The following is a 20,498-nucleotide window of genomic DNA, read 5'->3' as shown; positions in this document are numbered from 1 at the left end:
ATATGTGTAAATACACACACACAATATATATATATATATATATATATATAAGGGCTTTCAATAGATTACAATTTCATTGTCACCTCACACAGTACACACTAAATTAATTTGATAACAGTGCCACTTATTGGTCAAAAGTGATAACCCATTAAATCACATTACTAGTGGTTGTATTTATGATTTTTCAGCTATTTGAACTAATATCATATTAAAATAGCTTCAATTACTCATTGCTGCAGTTGGTCTGATGCTTGCTTCTGTAGTACTTGGCCCCTTAATTGCTGCTTGCAGCTACATTTTATTTTCATTATCTTTGTGTTGTTGTTGTCTATGTATACTGGAAGCTTCTTCTGTAACCAAAACAAATTCCTTGTGTGTGCGAACATACTTGGCAATAAAGCTCTTTCTTATTCTGATTCTGATTATTGAAAATAACATAGGGCCTAAAACTGATTCTTGCAGCACTCCATATTTTACTGGCGTTAACTTAGATAATACTCTGATTAAACTAAATAAAATGGTAGCAGTCAGACATGTAGGATCTACCCCATTTTAATGCTTGACCCTGAATACCAGTATAATTTCGCACAGATCATGAAAACTTCCATTCAACAGTTGTTGCACGAAATGTAGAATATGGCGGACATGACTCAGTATGAAGGGTCCAACATGCACCATGGGGGTACACCCTATTGTAATCTCAACATTATGTTTGTGTAATTTTTTGAGATTACAATTTTTAATCGAATTAATCACACCCCTTTTCTGTGATTAATCGCGATCAATCGCACACTTCGTGAAATTAAGCATAGACCATTTATCTTGTTTCAAATGGTCATTTTATCACAATTTGCTATATCCAGCAAAGTAAACCAAAAGATTGAAGGGTGATTCTCACAAATCTGTATTTTCTGCAAGCTTTTTTCAAGATAAATTTACATGTATTTCCAAAAAAGTACACATAGAAACTCCAAAAGGACACCTAAGAACCAAATGAAATCGAAAAAAAAAAATGTAAAAAAAAAATAAAAATTCAGAATTGTATAGAATGTGTACAGTGAAACAGCAAAGAGCTTTTTTACATTTTAGAGAAGTCAAGTTGCGATACTGAACAGGACCACATGGAGATTCCAAAAACTCCTAAACCAACCGCCTGCTGACTGCATATATCTACTACAGTACACGGATCCATTCAGAATAAATAAACACAGCAACATACAAATGACAAATCAAAACATTATCGTGAATGTGTGTGGAAACAACGAGAATGTACGTAAATGTCTGAGCCTGTGCATAAATACAATCTGCGATCAGTGCGTCAAGAGCACTCATAGACACATTAATATAACGGACTCACGTGTGCTTATTGTGCGACTCCTGTACACCACCGCAATCGCCTTAACCTTGATTGCAGTCTTCATCCATCAAAACTTTACTAGTGAGACACTGGTTATCCAGTTGAGAAAACGTACACTGTAAAAAACAATCGTAATTTTACGGAAAATAACAGATTTTTTCAGGTTGTTTTCTTTTATTTTGAATTGCAGTCAAAACTCTGTAAAATTATCTCTGAATTAACTACGTGGCTGTTATTTTAAGTATTATGACATTAATGACAAATTACAGTAATTCAAATTTTTTATACAGAAAAAAACTACTGTATTTTTATACAGTATGTTTTCTGTTTTCTTAAATTACAAACAAACGTATGTAAAATTACAAAAATAATCTGTAATTAATACAATAACAAAACCGTTAGATGATAAAATGGTCAAATGACTGGCAGCAACAGCTGCCAAACAAACACCATACAATTAAAGTAAAATCTCCTTCATTTAAATAAGCTGAAAACACTGTAATTTTACAGGTATTTCCTAAATTTTTATGATCAAACACCTTCACTGAAAAACGAAAGACAAAAAAAACGGTCAAATGACTGGCAGCACAGGGTGCCAAACAAAAAACTTAAAATTAAAGTAAAATCTCCTTATTTAAACAAGCTGACAACACTGATAATTTGCAGGCATTTCCTAAATTATTACAATCAAACACCTTCACTGTAAAATTAACTAATTAACTAATTAATCAATTAAACGTCACATGACTGGCAGCAACAGAACATGAAACACTAACAGATCTCTCTAGATCTCAGCATCTTCACTGAACAGTGTGTTCATTACAAATAAATCGATTATTAAAACTACAAAAGTGATTCCCTCTTTTCTTTTATCGTTAGATTAACTAATGAGACAGATGGCCTATATATTAAGACCATCTGTAATGCATGGATCTAATATAATGTTACACATCGGATGGTTCGGATGACAGTCAGCATGAGAAACGAGCGGAGAAAAGATACTCCTCTCAGAAAACGTACAGATATCGATAATTTTAAATGTTTAATTGCTATTTGGAGCATTGGGATCGCTAGACGAGGGTTTAATGAACTCATTTTTGTGATTTTTCACTTTTTTGCGTGTAGCTCAAAATTACCCCATGCATATTCTGACTCATTTTGCCAGCACATATGTTTCTTTGCAAAATAAACCAGCTTTATACATTGTGTTTGTTCTTTGTCGTGTATGATTATACTAACATAATACAATATGGTAAATGTGTTATCATAATTATGAAAAAAAAAAAAAAACATCGCAAATTTTGCTCAATTTTTGGGAAATTACCACCACAAAATCAGGCATTTTTATTGCAAAAATCATGGAAAAAAAATTTCTGAAATCCTGGAGGGACTGATAAATGAAGTCAAGAGAAGAGCATTTCGCGAAATATTAGACTAGGCTATATGCTCATTATATTTTACTTTACCCGTTAGTGATGTCTTAATTATTTAATGTTTAAATAAATATATTATGAATCGAGTTATGAGAGGCCCTGTGTAGGCTAAATGAATATATTTCAATAACACATATATTTTTGTATAATTTAGAAGTTAATTTAAAAACTGTGCAATTTACATGTTTTCATAATTTTTTTTTAAGTTGAGTGTTGCGTGTTATATTTAAAAAAATTAATTCAATTTAAGTAGCCAGCATAGTTAGGCCTATATTACTGGGAGTACAGTAGACATCATAAATGTTATGAAATGTTAACCCTTTTAATCCCAATTTTTTCCTAGACATGAAAATATCCAAATGAGGTGTCATAAGTTCCCCCCTCGAAAGAATCAATATTTTTGGAAATATTTATGGAAAAGTGTGTGAAAAATTGTGTTTTATGTTCGGTCACAATTGACTGAAAATTCTTATATAGACTATATCAGCCCAGTTATTTAACACATTTAAAATCTTTCATGTCATTTTAGGGTTACTATTAAACATAAACACCCTTATACAACACATAGGAATACTGAGATAAAAGACAAAAAATAAAAAATAAAAATACAATGCTTTATTGAATAAAACAAATGTTTTATTGCAGTGAACCATTTTAGTCGTCTATCGGGATCCTTAGGAATACGATAAAATGATTTCCCCTTTGCTTTCCCCCGTCTGTTTTGGCATCCTGGCGCACAGCAGCCGTCCACTATGTTGAAATAGTAAGGTTTGTAAGGTCTACACAGTCTGGTTTTAAATTATTGTTCGACCACTGTCGATACCAATGTTATAGCCGCTCTATAACGTTTTCCTGATGGCCTGCCAAAATGGATTGCGGGACGTCAACCTCCGGAGCTCTTTGGACAAGATATGAGATGGAAATTTGCTCCCTAAAGAAATCATAATAAAATCTGTTGATCTCATCTCCAGCCAAGCAGCAGACGGGCTTTATAAAACAGCTCAATCACAATGTTTTGCAGTGCACATGTAAGCTGATCTGCATTAACAACAAGGTACTATTTGGTGGATTTTTTTGCTGAGTGTTATACTTTGCAAGTCCTGCATGTTATATAATGCTTGCAGATATATATTTAAAGTTAGTGTAACAACCATTTAAATTTACAATAATACTTTGTATTATTTATTTTATTTTATTAATATTTTTTGTTTGTCAATAACAATACTTTACGATAATAAGTAATTCAATAATACACTGTTTTCATGTTTTATTATTTGCTTTTCCAGCCTGAAGGATGAACAAGTCTGTTGGTTTTGATCTGGTATTTTCAACCTATGAGTCGCTGGGCCCACGGAAATATGTATTGACTATTTGTATTTTTTTTGTTTACTCAGTTGCAACCTTAGCAAACATATTTATAATGCTCGTCATCTACTTAGAATCGAGTCTCCATAAACCAATGTATATATTTTTGTTTAACCTGATATGCTGTGGACTGCTTGGAAGCAGTGCAGTTTGGCCAAAGGTGCTTTCAAATCTCCTAACTGATTTGCACACTAGTTCATATGAGGGGTGTCTTCTCCAAGTCTATTTGCTTAGTATTTATGCTGCTTGCACTTACTCTACTTTAACAGTAATGGCCTATGATAGGTATGTATCCATTTGTAAGCCATTACAGTACCATAACATCATGAATCCTAGTAAAATTAAAATTTGGCTAATGTTAAGCAACTTAATTCCTGTTTTCTCAATAGCTGGTCAAATTTATTTGACATCAAGAATTCCCTTATGCAGCCATAATCTTAATAAACTATTTTGTGATAACCTTTCTGTCATTAACATATCATGTGGTACGAGTAGCCTCAGCCTTTTAAGCAATGTGTATGGTTTACTTATAATAGTTTGTTTATCTGTGCTCCCTACATTTCTGATTTTGCTGTGTTATGCTAAAATACTTTCTGTTAGTTTAAAGGTGTCAAAAAATAGTCAAAGCAAGGCACTTGGAACGTGCATTCCTCATTTGATAATATTCATAAACTATTCCATTGCCACAATTTTTTTCTGTTATATATAACAGACTAACTGTGATTATGCCTAGTGATATGAATGTCTTTATATCAGTCCAAGTAACACTGTTGCCACCACTTTTGCATCCAGTAATATATGGTGTTAGAACCAAAGAGATAAGAAAATGTACTGCTAAAATAACCCAGAGATTGTGTGCATCAACAATCTGTTATTATACTTCAAAACTTAGAGTACCTAAAATATTTGCAATTTCAGGATCTCTGTAACATGCTTATTTTATACACAGCTTTGTGTAAAACTATAGACAACCAAAGACACGATTAAAAGCAAATACTCTTGTACAATTTTTGTCTACTTTCATATTGTGTACAGAGCCCCGCAGTGCAATATGTGCAAATGATTCTAATGTGAATTATTTATTTATTTATTTATTTATACTGTATATTTTTTTCCCCCAGAATTCTTTAATTAGTATGTGTCCATTTGGTTAAATGATAGCAGGACTAAAGCTGACATGGACACAAAACCTGATAATATGTTGTCCAGCATGATTTGAGAATATTCTTGTGCTTCAATGTAAGCAAGAACATCTGACCTTTGTGCAATGGAGTTCACATGCTGGATATACTTTTTCCAGGCTTACAAGCGAAAAAAATCATGATGTGTTCAAAACATTTCATTGTGGTCTCAGATTTTTGACCCCACTGCAAGCTCATTTAATTTATTTAGCATATAAATCTACATTCACATGTGCAGATTGTAAAATGTACTAATAGCAGCCTAAAAAATAATAATAATAATAATTTCTACCATTACTTTGTGGCTAATGTGGCCATAGCTTTACCTGTTCAATTAGTTTTGTGACACTATTATTTTACTATATTTTAGAAGAGAATAAAAAAGGCGCAATTTGTGTTATTACATGATCAGTAATGCACAAATGACAATGTCATTTATATTGAGTAGAGTAATTATAAAACAGAGCAATGTATAGATGCACAATTATTTCTAATTTGTTCAGCTCTCATGTATTCAAATCTCCCACATCTCAATCATATTTAGCAAACATATGTTCTGATTAGTGGTGATTTGTCACCATCTAGTGTTATCTTTGGGTTGGGTTGTTCTTTTCATCAATCATGTTGAAAACAGAGACTTTTGAAAGAGACCCAGACTTAATTTCCTTTTTTTTTTTAGCAAATGTGTTCTTCCTCTTTCTCTTTGTTTAAGGTCTTTACATTAGGCTTTGAAATTTAGTAGCCTACCTCAGCTCTTACTTCTCACTGATAGAACATAATAAAGTAAATAATTCCGTATTGCCCCTAATGTTACCTGTTTAAAGCTTAAATCACTGGTATAACGGAGATTCATTTAATGTTTTAATTTTTTTTTTTTTTTTTGGTCTGACAGAAGATTTCTATATAAAAACTCCCATACATTTCCCAGAGCTAAGCTTCATTAGCCTTGTTTTAGTAAATGCAGTAGCATAATATTGTCCACAAGATAGAGCATTTGTATAAGAAATACTAGCCTACAACTATAGCCTAATATAATGTATGTCCAAAAACATTTTTTTTTTTTTTTTGGCTCCTTTTATCTAAACTCTGCACATAAAACCACAAAATGTGCACACAAGATGCAAAACATTAGGCATCTATTTCAAAAGCAAACACTTTTTTTTTTTAAACATCTTATAAAAAATGTGTTTTTGCATAGTAACTTTACACACAAACATCAAATGATTAGCCATACACACTCCAAATTACACGTATATGACAAATGTAAAACACTGTAATTTGTGTCTTTTGCATGGTCAGTATGCAATGGAGTGCACACTGAAGTTTGTCATAGCACTCACACATATGTATGTGCACAAATACTGTATATACAGTATGTAGTTATACATATTCAGTATTCAGTATATATTTTCTCTGTAAACAAATAAGCGCAATAAGGCGAACATCATTTCATTCTCAAAACATTGTATTTTTATTGTGTTTAACTTTGGGATGAATAATATTAATAATAATAATAATAATAATAATAATAATAATGTGCATCATATCTTCTATTTGGGTCTGGCCACAACAACTCATCAACATCACAAGCAATGTTTTCTCTGACTAATCAGAGCGGGAAGTAGCGTCTGGAGTGGCGTATCCAGCCCTGGCATGGAGAAGGGGGTATGCATTGGTTGGGTTGGGGATCATATACCTTTCAACGCCATGCTGAAAAGAACTCATCTACTGGGTTCAAAAGTGGAGAATATAGTGTTAGGTTGAGCGTCAAAACTTGCAGAAAGTTGATGACCCAGTTGCAGACCAGAGCAGCTCGATGGAACCTTACATTGTCCCAGATGATAACAATCTTGTCTGGATCTCATCTGTGATTTTTATCCTCTGTACTCTTCCTTTTTGTACTCCTCGTCCTCTTCTTCTTTGTCCTCTTTCTCTTCCTCGTCCTCTTCTTACTCTCACTTAACTCTCTCTCCAAAATGGGCCTCAATTGTTGTCCAAACCAAGAGAGTTATCCTGCAGCTTATTTATAGTGCTCAAGCTATTATTTCAAGGCAAATTAGGTAGAAGTGTTTTCACACATAATCATTGGGTGTTGGTAATCAGTAAATAAGTGTGGCATTTAAATAGCAGTGTTTCCCAAATTAAGCACAGTTAGTTTTGAATAATGTGTCTTATGTAGAGAACTGTGTTTTTATTTTATTTTATGTAAACTGAGTGTAAAGTAGATGTGCTTGCAGTTTCACAGACCTGGTCTGAAGATTCAGTATATGAATTCAAGCTAGAAATATGAGATAATGTTCTTGTTGACAAATTAACTTACTAAACATTACCTAATTACTAACATATGATTATTTCATGTAAATTGAAAAGCTTACAAATGTCAGTAAACTTTCAGTTCATATGATCTTCATTTGTTGGTCTTTATTTGTTGTGTAGAGCTCTATTTGCATCTTGACAAATAATATATTAATTATTCATGTTTTTGCAGTATCCAATCTAAAGTGGAAACTATTCATCATTTGCAAATGTTTATAAATGTTTACTAAACATTAATACCTTTATGAGCAGTCATCTCAATGACAAAAAGTGTCCCGAAAGACCTGAATTTACCCTATTCACACATCTTTACGAATAATTTATTAATCATTTGTTCATGTTTTTGCAATAGGCAATCTAAAGTTGAAACTATTTATAATTTGTAAATGTTTATAAACTATTACTAATCATTTAGTATCTTTATGGGCATTGGACTTTTAGCTAATGTAACAAGGTTTGTGTAAAGGGTGGCTGGTTAAGTTTAGCTTTATGCTTGCTAAAGACAAAACAAATTGTAATTTTTGGTGCAAAAAATAAAGTTTTTATTGGCTCAACACTCACATTAGAATACTACTCCATATATATATATATATATATATAATATTATTAAACAGGATATTCCTTGAATCATAAATAAACAGGGGAAAACAAATCATTTTTTAAAAGAAAATACTTGTTCATTTATCAAAACAATATAATATAAACAGATTGAACTATGTTCCCTTATAATCAAATTGTCCCCTGTACACTGTTGACCCCTTAACCAACCCTTAAACCTACCCATACCACCAAACCTGTCCCCAACCTTACCCGTATTACACCTCAATAGCAGCAAAAGTGTTGTGCATTAACACAAGATTTTTATCATTTTATAACATCTGTTAAAATCATTTGTAGATTTTCAATATGTGCTTGATCATATGAAATTGAAAGTTTAATGACATTTGTAAGCATTTTAACTTACATGAAATAATGATTTGTTTGAACATCATCTAATGTTTAATAAGTTTATTAGCAAACATTAACAAGCACATTGTCTCACATTTTTAACTCTTTGAATACATATTAACTAATGATACATTAAGCATTATATAATGTTTGTTAATGGTTTATTAATGAAAGTTATTATAAAGTCTTACCGGTGTGTTAAATAAGAGAGACATGGAAAATATGCAGTGGTGGTACGCGAGAAATGTAATTGAGAACCACTGGTTTAACTCATTCAACTTATTTTCTCTCAAAATTAGCATAGAAATTCAGTGTGTTGTTCCATATGATCCTACTCATTGTTATTGATATATTAACCAGTCCAGTCAGTACTTCCTGGAAAATGACATTAATCATATGACAGAAGCTGACAGAAGTCTGTCTCATTCAGTTAACATCTTAGGTTACATATTTGTCATGCTACTGTCCACAAAACATTTTTTTTTCTCCTTAAATATCTTTTAACAAGTATGCATTACATTTGTGATTACTTTTGATTGTTGGTCACAAAAAATCCTAGAACTTGAAAAACAATTTGGAACAGAAACTGCAGTCCTATAATACAGCAAAAATGAGATGAGCTCTATTTCTCTATGGGAGTAATGCACCGACTCATGGGAACACAACACTTTGTATTTAGAGACCATGATATACGTCAAGCTTTCAATGCACTCTTCAGCAATGTAATGGGGGGAGTACAATGTGGGAATTTCTTTACTCAGTTATATATTCATTTTATGCGTGTCATGTAATGAGTCATTCATGTACTTCTAAGTCAGAAGTACATGAATGACTCATTACATGACACGCATAAAATGAATATATAACTGAGTAAAGAAATTCCCACATTGTACTCCCCCCATTACATTACGCTGAAGTGTTAGAGAAAAGTAAGGATTGTCTTATTCAAATTCATATCACAGTATAACAATCAAAAAAAAGGTCTGAATTATTTTGTTTATTTCTTTATTTTATTGGCATTAGCAGTGCAGAAAATTATTTAGCTTCACACTACAGAGTTTACATTTGTTTTACATTCGTTAGTACAGTATAATTTATATGACTGTAGTGAAACTTGAATAGCTACTGTATAATTTCTCTTTTTAGTTTCATCAGGTTCATTTGGCGTACAGTACACTGTGTACAAAGGGTTTTTCAACATGAAGGATCTTTCTGCACAAAATGTCTCATTCACTGAGTTCAGATTAAATGGTTTCTACAGCCTAGGAGAATGGAGGCCATTTTTATTTATCCCTTTCTTTCTGATGTTTTTATTGGCTACCACAGCAAATTCTATTCTTATATATTTGATCAAAACTCAAAAGTCTCTGCACTCTCCCATGTATGTTCTAATAGGTGTTATGGCTGTTGTAGACTTGATCATGCCCATAATTTTTGTACCTAACATGCTGCTTAACTTTTTATTGAACTGGAGTGGGATTTCTCTAACTGGTTGTTTGATACAAATGTGTGGCATTCATTTTGTTGGAGCATTTCAAATTACTTTGCTTTTTTGGATGGCACTGGATCGATACTTTGCAATATGCAAGCCCCTTTACTATCACAAATACATGGAAATCCCTAACTTTGTAAAGTTTGTTTTTGCACCAGTAATCAGAAATGGACTCCTGATTTTCACCATGGTCTCTCTGGCTGGAAAATTGACATTTTGTGCAACAAATGTCATTGATCACTGTTTTTGTGAGCACATGGCATTGGTTCAGTTAGCCTGTGGAGATATATCCATTAATAATATTGTAGGACTTCTGTCTGCTTTCTTTATAGCAGCGGCAGATTTTATTCTCATTACTGTGTCTTATGTTGTAATGTTTATCTCTGTGTTGAAATCTGGAAAAGTTCACATGAAGGCCTTAAACACCTGCATTACTCACTTAATTGTCTTGTCAGTTAGTTTGACGACTGCTTTGATTTCATATTTGTCATACAGAATAAGGAACAACATTTCTTCTAATAACCGTATATTTATAAGCATCATCTATTTATTTTTCCCAAGCTGTCTACACCCACTAATCTATGGATGGAGAATAAAAAGAAATAAGACAAACATTTCTAAAGTTCATAAAAAATTCAAAGGTCTTTCCTTTAAAAAAATGAATGGCTTTTACAAATGGATGAATATTACAACATGATAATACTTTGAACATGTAATTAATATAAGAAGCTATTGTTATGATGGAAGAAAATTGTATGATTTATTGAATTTGTTTGTTAACAAACGCATCTAAAGAGATGGGATCCTATATACAGATGCAGATATATTTTGTGTCATTTGTACCCTGACAGCAACTAGTAAAGTAATGCGTATTATCAACATTCCATAAATTATTATTATTATTATTAAAAAGTTGGCATGCTTGTATCTGTGATGCATAAAGGTATATTGTCACATTTTGTGGCACAGTAAGCATTTTGATTTATATTCAATGAAACAGCACAAAGAAAATTAGGCAAATAGACTCTGTAAACAATTGCTACGCAAAAAAATGGATACTGCATTTTAATACATGTGTGAGATTCTGCCTGTGGTAAATGGATATATTGAGTTAATAAATCAGTTTTAATATTTGTAATAAATGTTTGATACATTATTGTAGTATCCAATAGTTTTGATCACTATTCAGTGATAGGTGAGGGAGAACAAAAAGGAATCAGTCCAGCAGTAGGCATTCAAAGTACAGTATATATTTCAATATGCTTGAACATTCAAGAGATAGTCCATCCAAAAATGAAATTTGTTGATTTTGGGCACCACAATGTTGACGCTCCAAAAAGCACATACAGCCTTCTTAACAGTAATCCATGAGACCCCAGTGGATGAATCAATGTCTTCTGAAGTAGAATGATGTTACATGTAAAGAAAAAACAATTATTTTAAACATTTTATGTTTACATCAAGTGTAAAATCACCCCTCTCATGAATGTACAACAGTTGGCAAGTGATTTAGCAGCTTTAAAGCAGAGGTCCTCAACTCTGGCCCTCGAGATCCACTTTCCTGCAGAGTTTAGCTCCAGGTCTTTCCTTTAAAAAAATGAATGGCTTTTACAAATGGATGAATATTACAACATGATAATACTTTGAACATGTAATTAATATAAGAAGCTATTGTTATGATGGAAGAAAATTGTATGATTTATTGAATTTGTTTGTTAACAAACGCATCTAAAGAGATGGGATCCTATATACAGATGCAGATATATTTTGTGTCATTTGTACCCTGACAGCAACTAGTAAAGTAATGCGTATTATCAACATTCCATAAATTATTATTATTATTATTAAAAAGTTGGCATGCTTGTATCTGTGATGCATAAAGGTATATTGTCACATTTTGTGGCACAGTAAGCATTTTGATTTATATTCAATGAAACAGCACAAAGAAAATTAGGCAAATAGACTCTGTAAACAATTGCTACGCAAAAAAATGGATACTGCATTTTAATACATGTGTGAGATTCTGCCTGTGGTAAATGGATATATTGAGTTAATAAATCAGTTTTAATATTTGTAATAAATGTTTGATACATTATTGTAGTATCCAATAGTTTTGATCACTATTCAGTGATAGGTGAGGGAGAACAAAAAGGAATCAGTCCAGCAGTAGGCATTCAAAGTACAGTATATATTTCAATATGCTTGAACATTCAAGAGATAGTCCATCCAAAAATGAAATTTGTTGATTTTGGGCACCACAATGTTGACGCTCCAAAAAGCACATACAGCCTTCTTAACAGTAATCCATGAGACCCCAGTGGATGAATCAATGTCTTCTGAAGTAGAATGATGTTACATGTAAAGAAAAAACAATTATTTTAAACATTTTATGTTTACATCAAGTGTAAAATCACCCCTCTCATGAATGTACAACAGTTGGCAAGTGATTTAGCAGCTTTAAAGCAGAGGTCCTCAACTCTGGCCCTCGAGATCCACTTTCCTGCAGAGTTTAGCTCCAACCTTGATCAAACTCACCTGCCTGTAACTTTCTAGCAATCCTGAATATATTGCTTAGCTTGTTCAGGTGTGTTTGATTGGGGTTGGGGCTAAACTCTGCAGGAAAGTGGACCTCGAGGGCCAGAGTTGAGAACCCCAGCTTTACAGCCTAGTTTTTCAACCCTGCTCCTGGGGACCCAATATCCTGCAGAGTTTAGCAACAACCTTAATCAATTTGCTTTGAAAGATTGATTGATTGATTGATTGATTGATTGATTGAAAAAAATCACAGGCTAGGTGAGCTGTGTAAAAGTGTTCTGGAGGATCAAGCGCACGACACAGGAGAATCCAACAAAGTAACAGTGTTTAATAATAAATTGAATGGGAATACCCAGGAGAAAACACAACACAACAACTGACATGTACTAACAATACCGGAAAAGGAACAGACGGGAACATACGGCTTAAATACTAGAGAAATCAAGGACTACAGAACAGGTGTGGGCTACTAATTAACAACCAAGGAAAGTAACTAGAAAACTCAGGCATGCAAACGGGAACAGAATTCTAAACCAGGAAGGCGGGTAACTCACACCATAAATGGACCAACTGAGGAGGGAGGGACAGGTTCTGGAAGAGGACATGGAGCAGGTGAAAAACAGGGAGAAGGTGACGGTGGGAGAAACCAGGGTGGTGATGACAGAGGGAGGAGCAAGGGTGGAGTCAGGAGCAGGAGAAGCCAGATGGAGACCCAGAGCGCAGCCAGGACGGAGGCCCATGGCAGAGTCGAGGGAGAAAGAAGCCATGGTAGAGGTAAAATAAATGTACTCATTAAAAATGAGTTAATTGCACTCAAATATTAAAGAAAGTTATGTGAACTCAACTGAAACAGAACTCAAATCAAATGATTTATAGCAAATTTCTAGTTCCCAGCATGATCATTGGATAATCATTGTATGATGAAGTGATTAATGAAGTGATGATTGAGCATTATTGAAGAAACCTGCTGTTAACAAGCAGAATCACTGAAGGAAAGATGAACAAGAAGAACTGGAAAAGAGAAAAGATGAGCAGAAATACAAGAACTACAAGTGACTTCCAGTCACAGCCTTAGATGAAGTAATCTGAAATAAAAGAAGACATCAAGCATTACCAGCTTCACTTGTTACAAGTTTGACTTGATTTCTGCCGGACGTCTACAGACGTTCTTATTGACTTACAGAATTACAGAAGTTTAGATGTTGATGTTTTATTGAAAATAATAGTTTGGTTTGAAATCACTGGTATGGCGGTTGTCGTTTGCTTCAGTTGTGCAGTTTGACTCTTGACTTTTTAACCTTGACTTTTATTTATGGCTGCTGTAACTGTGTTTGTTATGGCAAGAAAGACAAGAAAGAATATGATCAGATGATGTTATTTTCTTGTTGATGATGACATCATCATGTATTGGCATTTGCTTCAGTTGGGTAGTTTGACTCTTGACTTTTTAACTTTTTTTTTCTCTCTCTGGCTGCTGTAACGGTGTTTGTTATGGTAAGAAAGGCAAGAAAAAATATGATCAGATGATTTTGCTTTCTTGTTGATGACATCATGATGTAGTAGTCTGATTCAGTGATATTATAATTATTATACAGGTGATATGTTATTATATTATTATATAATATATGTGATTCTACAGCATGAGATCCAGCATCAGGTTTTAAAAACACATTATACACCAACCGTCTTCATCTCCTGAATCCTTTGAGACATGCACAGGCATCAAGAATCAGCATATGAATCTCAACAACGGTGATATAATTTAGGCTGCAATGCATGCTGGAAGCTATGGTTGAGTTTTGTATAGTGCATCCAGAATGTATTGCAGCATGAATCATGTCACTGTTGTTGAGATTCATACACTGATTCTTGATGTCTGTGTGTGTTTTTGTGATACAAGAGCTCAAAAGTGTTCTTCAATATCCTTCAGACTCTCACAGCACTGTTGAACATTAGAATGTTAGTATGTCCAATTTGATCAATAATGTGAATTTAAAACCATCATCAATTTGGGACCAGCAAATCAAAACATTACATGATGATTTTATGTTAGTCATCATTATTGTTGTTGTTGTTGTTTCTCTTACCTGTCTTACCATATAAAACACTGTTATAGCAGACAGAAAAAAACTAATGTTAAACATTAAGGGCCAACTGAACAACTAAAGCAAACACTAACCGCATTAATGGTGACATAATTTTCAATAAAAAAACAACATCTAAACCTCTGTTAATTCTCAATAAGAACTTTTGTATGACAGAAATCAAGTCAATCTGGTTAGTAATGAATGAAGCTGGTAATGCTGTTTCTGGAGTTGTTTAATCAGCCTCAGCTGAAATCTTGCAAGATTTAATGTATTTTATTTTAGTTGATTTCATTTAAGGCTGTGGCTAGAAGTCAGTTGTAGTGTAGTGTAGTGTAGTCAGTTGTAGTGTTTTTCTTTTTTTTTCTGTTGTTTCCTTTCCTTCAGTAATTCTGCTTGTTAACAGCAGGTGTTTGTCACTAATGCTCAATCAGCACTTAATTAATCACTTAATTACTTAACTGCAATGTACATTAAGAATCATTAAGAAATATTCTTTTAAACGAACTCACCTGAAAAAAGTTTAGAGTACTCAGAGATAACACTGGGAAAACGTACCTGTACCACTTGGAACAGGAACGTTTCGGAAGCCCCATCCTTTCTGAAAGAGGTTTCGGAATCAATTACACATATGAACAACCGTTTAGGTATCTACTTCGAGTGTAAACTAAACGAGCCAATGCACATTGGCATGCGATTATTGCATCCAGCTGCCGCTGATCACAGCATGAGCATAAAAAGGCAGCCGGTGCACCGCAAACCAGGTTTTCACTGAGGAGCTGAGCCGGTGATCTGGCCGCTCAGCGGTGGTACAGCAGCCGTGGCAACGGGATGTGACGTCTCCGTTCCCTCCTTCAGGGAACGAGGGTTACATACGTAACCGAGACGTTCCCTTTCAGTCGGTCACTACGAGTCATGTTGTGACCGAGGAATTGGGATCCCTACCAAAGCACCATGGATACTGCCCCTTCCCGTGTCCTGTGCGAGCAACCTGCGCCCCTTTTTGGTGTAGGCCGGGGCTTGCAACAAGAGACCAGTCACACTTGTCGTAGCACTACCCACTCAGTGAGATTGGATAACACTGGGAAAACGTACCTGTTCCACTTGGAACAGGAACGTTGCGGAAGCCCCATCCTTCCCGAAGGAGGTTTCGGAAGCAAATACACAGAGGGGATGGAGGAGCTTGACAGGGTCTACAGTACGGACACTCTGAAGCAGTTTTAGCAAGCTGATACTAAACCGGGGCCTCTCAGTTCCTCTACCCGTTTGAGGTGAGAACACAGGAAGATAAGGCACACCCTGTGCCTGATAAGCCAGTGTGATGGCATCCACAATCCAGTGGGCCATCCTCTGCTTAGAGACGGCCTTCCCTTTCTGCCGGCCTCCATAACAGACAAAGAGCTGGTCTGAGGTCCAAAAGCTTTGTGTCCGGTCTAGGTAGCATCTCAAGGCTCGGACGGGACAGCTGCCCGCCGGGGCAGGGTGAGTCAGTAGATCCTTCCTCAGAGGAATCTGCCAAGGAGGGGCTGTCACGAGGTGCATTAGTTCCGGGATCCAGGTCAGAGTGGACCAATAAGGCGCCACAAGCAGGACCTGCTCCTCGTCCTCCCTCATCTTGCACAGTGTCTGTGCGAGAAGGCTCACTGGGGGAAACGCATACTTGCGAAGGCACCGCGGCCAACTGTGTGCCAGTGCGTCCGTGCCGAGTGTTCTATCGGTCAGGGAGTAAAACAACTGGCAGTGAGAAGTCTCTGGAGACGCAAACAGGTCTACCTGAGCGGCTCCGAAATGTCTCCAAATCAGCTGGACCGTCTGGGGATGGAGTCTCCATTCTCTTGGAAGCGTAACTAGTGACAGCTCGTCGGCCATACGGTTGAGCAGACCCAGAATGTGAATGGCACTAAGTGACCTCAGAACTTTCCGACTCCAAAGGAGGAGGTGGCGGGTGAGTTGAGACATGCGACGGGAGCACAGACCACCTTGTCGATCAATGTACGCAACGGTCGTCATGTTGTCCGTTCGGACCAGCATGTGCTTGCCTCGTAAGCGCCCTTTGAGACGGTTCAAGGCAAGGCGCACCGCTAACAACTCTAGGCAATTGATATGCCAGTGCAGTTGGGGGCCCGTCCATACCCCAGACACTGCGTGCCCGTTGTATGTGGCCCCCCAGCCGCTGGTGGAGGCATCCGTGTAAACCACAGCATGCCTGGAGACCTGTTCTAGGGGTGCCCCTGCCCGGAGAAACGCAAGTTCTGACCACGGGGTGAAGGTTTGGTGACAAGCTGGTGTAACTTGGACCCGTTGAGTGCCGCGCTGCCACACCCATCTCGGGACTCGGCCATGAAGCCAGTGCTGAAGCGGTCTCATAAGAAGCAGCCCCAACGGTGTAACTGCCGCTGCAGCTGCCATATGCCCCAGGAGCCTCTGAAATTGTTTCAAACATATTCAGGCAGTTCAACACCGACTGAGCATGTTCCTGCGTGAGGCGTGCTGTCTGTTCGACCGAGTCCAACTCCATACCGAGAAAAGAGATCCTCTGCGTCGGGGAGAGTTTGCTCTTTTCCCAGTTGACCCGAAGACCCAACTGGCTGAGGTGCAGGAGCACCAGGTCCCTGTGCTCGCACAACTGATCCTGAGACTGTGCTAGTATAAGCCAATCGTCGAGATAGTTGAGGATGCGAACACCTTGCTCTCTGAGGAGAACAAGAGCACCCTCCGCAACTTTCGTGAAGACACGGGGAGACGGGGACAGCCCGAAGGGCAGGACGTTGTACTGATATGCACATCCTTCGAACGTGAATTGCAGAAAAGGTCTGTGGCGTGGAAGGATCGACACATGAAAGTACGCATCCTTTAGGTCGATCGCTGCAAACCAATCTCGGGGACGGATGCACCCAAAGATGCGTTTCTGCGTCAACATCTTGAACGTTAACCGGTGAAGGGCCTGGTTCAAGACACGCAGATCCAAGATTGGTCGTAACCCACCGCCTTTCTTCGGTACAATGAAGTAGAGGCTGTATTTATATCGGCTGGAGGGACCGACTCTATTGCGTCCTTCGCCAGTAGGACAGCGATCTCCGCACGCAAGACACTGAACTTGGGGGGACGTGGGGCGAACTGAATCACATAGCCGAGGCTGATGATCCGCAGAAGCCAGCAAGACGGGCCGGGTAGCGCTAGCCAGGCACCCAGCAAGGTTAATTTCGTAAACGAAAACTAAAACTAAGACGAAAACGATTGATGAAAAAACTATTTCGTAAACTGAAATAAAATAAAAATGTCAAAATATTAGAAAAACCCGCATTAATCTACAACATCAGGTAGGCAAAATTATTTATTTTCTCATGTAACGCAAGCAATCAAACCAACATTAGGCAAGTTGGTGCTTTGAAGAGAAACAGACATGCAGAGCAACATAATTAACAGAAAAAAAGATGAGAACGTGCCTTTCTGTAAACAATACAAAACTTGGCCTAGTTTTCTATCTTGTGATCACTCTGCTTTACACATGCTTATAATTCTTCATAAATAAAGAAAAGAACATATTCAAATATGAGCCTTTATTGTTAAATACGATTGCCGTTATTATTGAATTTAGTCCCAGTTATGATTTATGCACGGCTGTTCATGGAAAAGTGAGCAAGACACGACAGTTACAATATCATGATTATGGTTAAATAAGATAAAATACATATAGCCAAATTAGGCTACAATTATTTTCATATTAAATATCTCAACACACCATGATAGATAGATATGACATTAAGCGCAACTTGTGTAGATTTAAAAGGCTTGACTGCTTCCTTCGGTGTATATTTGTATACTTTTACCATCTAATCAATCTCAGCATGCGTTAATTTTGTGTCTCTAAACGTTTACCTCACTAAGGTTAAATTATGCCTACGTCTTTCTTTGGCCTTTGCTCTGGAAGTGATCTGTTGATTCTGCTAAACTTTAATTAAAACTGAAACTAAAACTGAAACTAAACTATATAAAAACTAAATAAAAATGTGTTCACAAAATAAAAACTAAACTAAAACTAACAAAAATATTAATGAAACTAATAAAAACTAAACTGAATTTAATAGCAAATTTGAAAACGATATTAAAATTAAACGAATTGAAAAATTCTAAACTATAATAACCTTGGCACCCAGATACCGTGCAAGCGGGACCAGCGGAACCATCGCCGTACCCGCAGTGTTGACGCTCTCGAACCGCCCGCTACTGCCTGCTGGCGACAGAGGAGGATGAGTGTGGTCCGGTGTTGGTCCGTCCGCGACTCTCCATGCCCTCCTGGGACCCAGAGATAGAGAAAACTACTCTTTTGTCGAGAATTTGGGTGCCATCAACTGTGAGGCCGACGGCGGGGAAAAACTAAACAAAAGATTCTCCACCCGGTCCTCCTTCGGGGGAGGGAGTGGTGCGTTCACCATCTCCTGTAAAGCAGATCCCTCCATCTCTGGGTCGCCTGTCTCAGGGCCGACTGTTCGTTCGTTTACCGGCAGGTTTGACGGGGGACTAGACAGGCAGGACGGCCTGCCTTCGCCCGGCTCCACGACGCTGCTTGGCTGGAGGCTGCTGCGGATGCGCTGCGGCCGGTGGACGGGTGGAGGCAGCAGCTGCCCGCCGGGGCAGGATGTGACAGATCGCCTCAGTCTGCTTCTGTGCAGCCGAGAACTGCTTGTCAAAGCTCTGGACTGCGTCGCCGAAGAGGCTGGTCTGGGACACAGGGGCATTGAGGAACCGTACCTTGTCAGTGTCGGCCAGAGATGGCGCTCCTGGACCACAAGTGTGGACATCGCACGACCCAGAAAACTCGCTGTGACCTTCGACGCTCAGGTCAGTAGCGGTTCGGAGCTCTTTCAGAACTTCCGGATCGTGACCACCCTCGTGCAGGTCCTTCAGTGCCTTGGCCTGATGAACCTGCAGTAACACCATAGTGTGTAAGGCGGAGGCAGCTTCCCCACAAGCCGTATAAGCACCGCCGGTCAGACCAGACGAACGCCTACAGGCCCGGGAGGGGAGCGACGGGTTTCCCCGCCAGGAGGAGGCGGTCTTAGGACACAACTGCGTCGCTACCGACCAATCCACTGGGGGGATCGCTGTATACCCCCTTGCTGCACCACCGTCGAGGGTGGTGAGGGAGGAGGAACCAGCAGGTCGGATTCTGGCAGTAAAAGGTGCCATCCATGACCTGGTGAGCTCCTCATGCACCTCCAGGAAGAAAGGCAACGGAGTTGGGGTGCTGAGAACCAGCGCGGGCCACCCCGAGAAACCAATCGTCCAACCTCAAGGGCTCGGGTAACGCTGGAGGTATCCACTCGAGCCCTACCCTCTCGACGGTCCGGGAAAGCATAGCCGACATCTCCGTCCCGGAGGGCGGCAGCGCAACCAAATCTTCCTCTCCAGAGATCTCTCCCTCCGATGCAGTGATCGATATCCGGTCATCGGGAGGAGCACCGAAGGATGCAGCTAGTACGCTCTTTGAAGAGAGCCCAGCGCGTTCCTTTGGCGGCTCAACTGGTTGCGAAGCGCTAGAGAAGCGATGGTTCCCCGAGGGTTGGTTACCTGAGGGGTTTGCCACCACTGTAATCCTCAGACCGCCCGTGCTACTGCCCGGAGTAGCCCTCGCCTGGCTGCCGGCAGGACGAACACTAGATCGCAGCAGAGGCAACGGCGCTCCGCCCCCCTGGAGGAAACGGAGCCTGGCCCGCAGCTCCGAGATGGTCATCTTCCCGCAACGGGACCATGACTCATCCGCGAACGCCACCTCAGCGTGTTTAA

At 38.0% G+C, this 20,498-nt stretch overlaps 2 pseudogenes; both read left to right on the top strand.

The window, feature by feature from the left end:
- Positions 1–636: 636 nt before the first annotated feature.
- LOC107731210 (olfactory receptor 52D1-like) lies at positions 637–5,142 on the top strand (annotated as a pseudogene).
- A 4,657-nt stretch (positions 5,143–9,799) lies between these two features.
- On the top strand, positions 9,800–10,754 carry LOC107731223 (olfactory receptor 52K2-like; annotated as a pseudogene).
- Positions 10,755–20,498: the final 9,744 nt, after the last annotated feature.

The sequence above is a fragment of the Sinocyclocheilus rhinocerous genome, unplaced genomic scaffold, assembly GCF_001515625.1.
Source record: "Sinocyclocheilus rhinocerous isolate Xijiao unplaced genomic scaffold, SAMN03320098_v1.1 scaffold5089, whole genome shotgun sequence".
NCBI lineage: Eukaryota > Metazoa > Chordata > Actinopteri > Cypriniformes > Cyprinidae > Sinocyclocheilus > Sinocyclocheilus rhinocerous.
The sequence above is the reverse complement of the archived record's forward strand: the minus strand, read 5'-3'. Positions and strand labels throughout refer to the sequence as shown.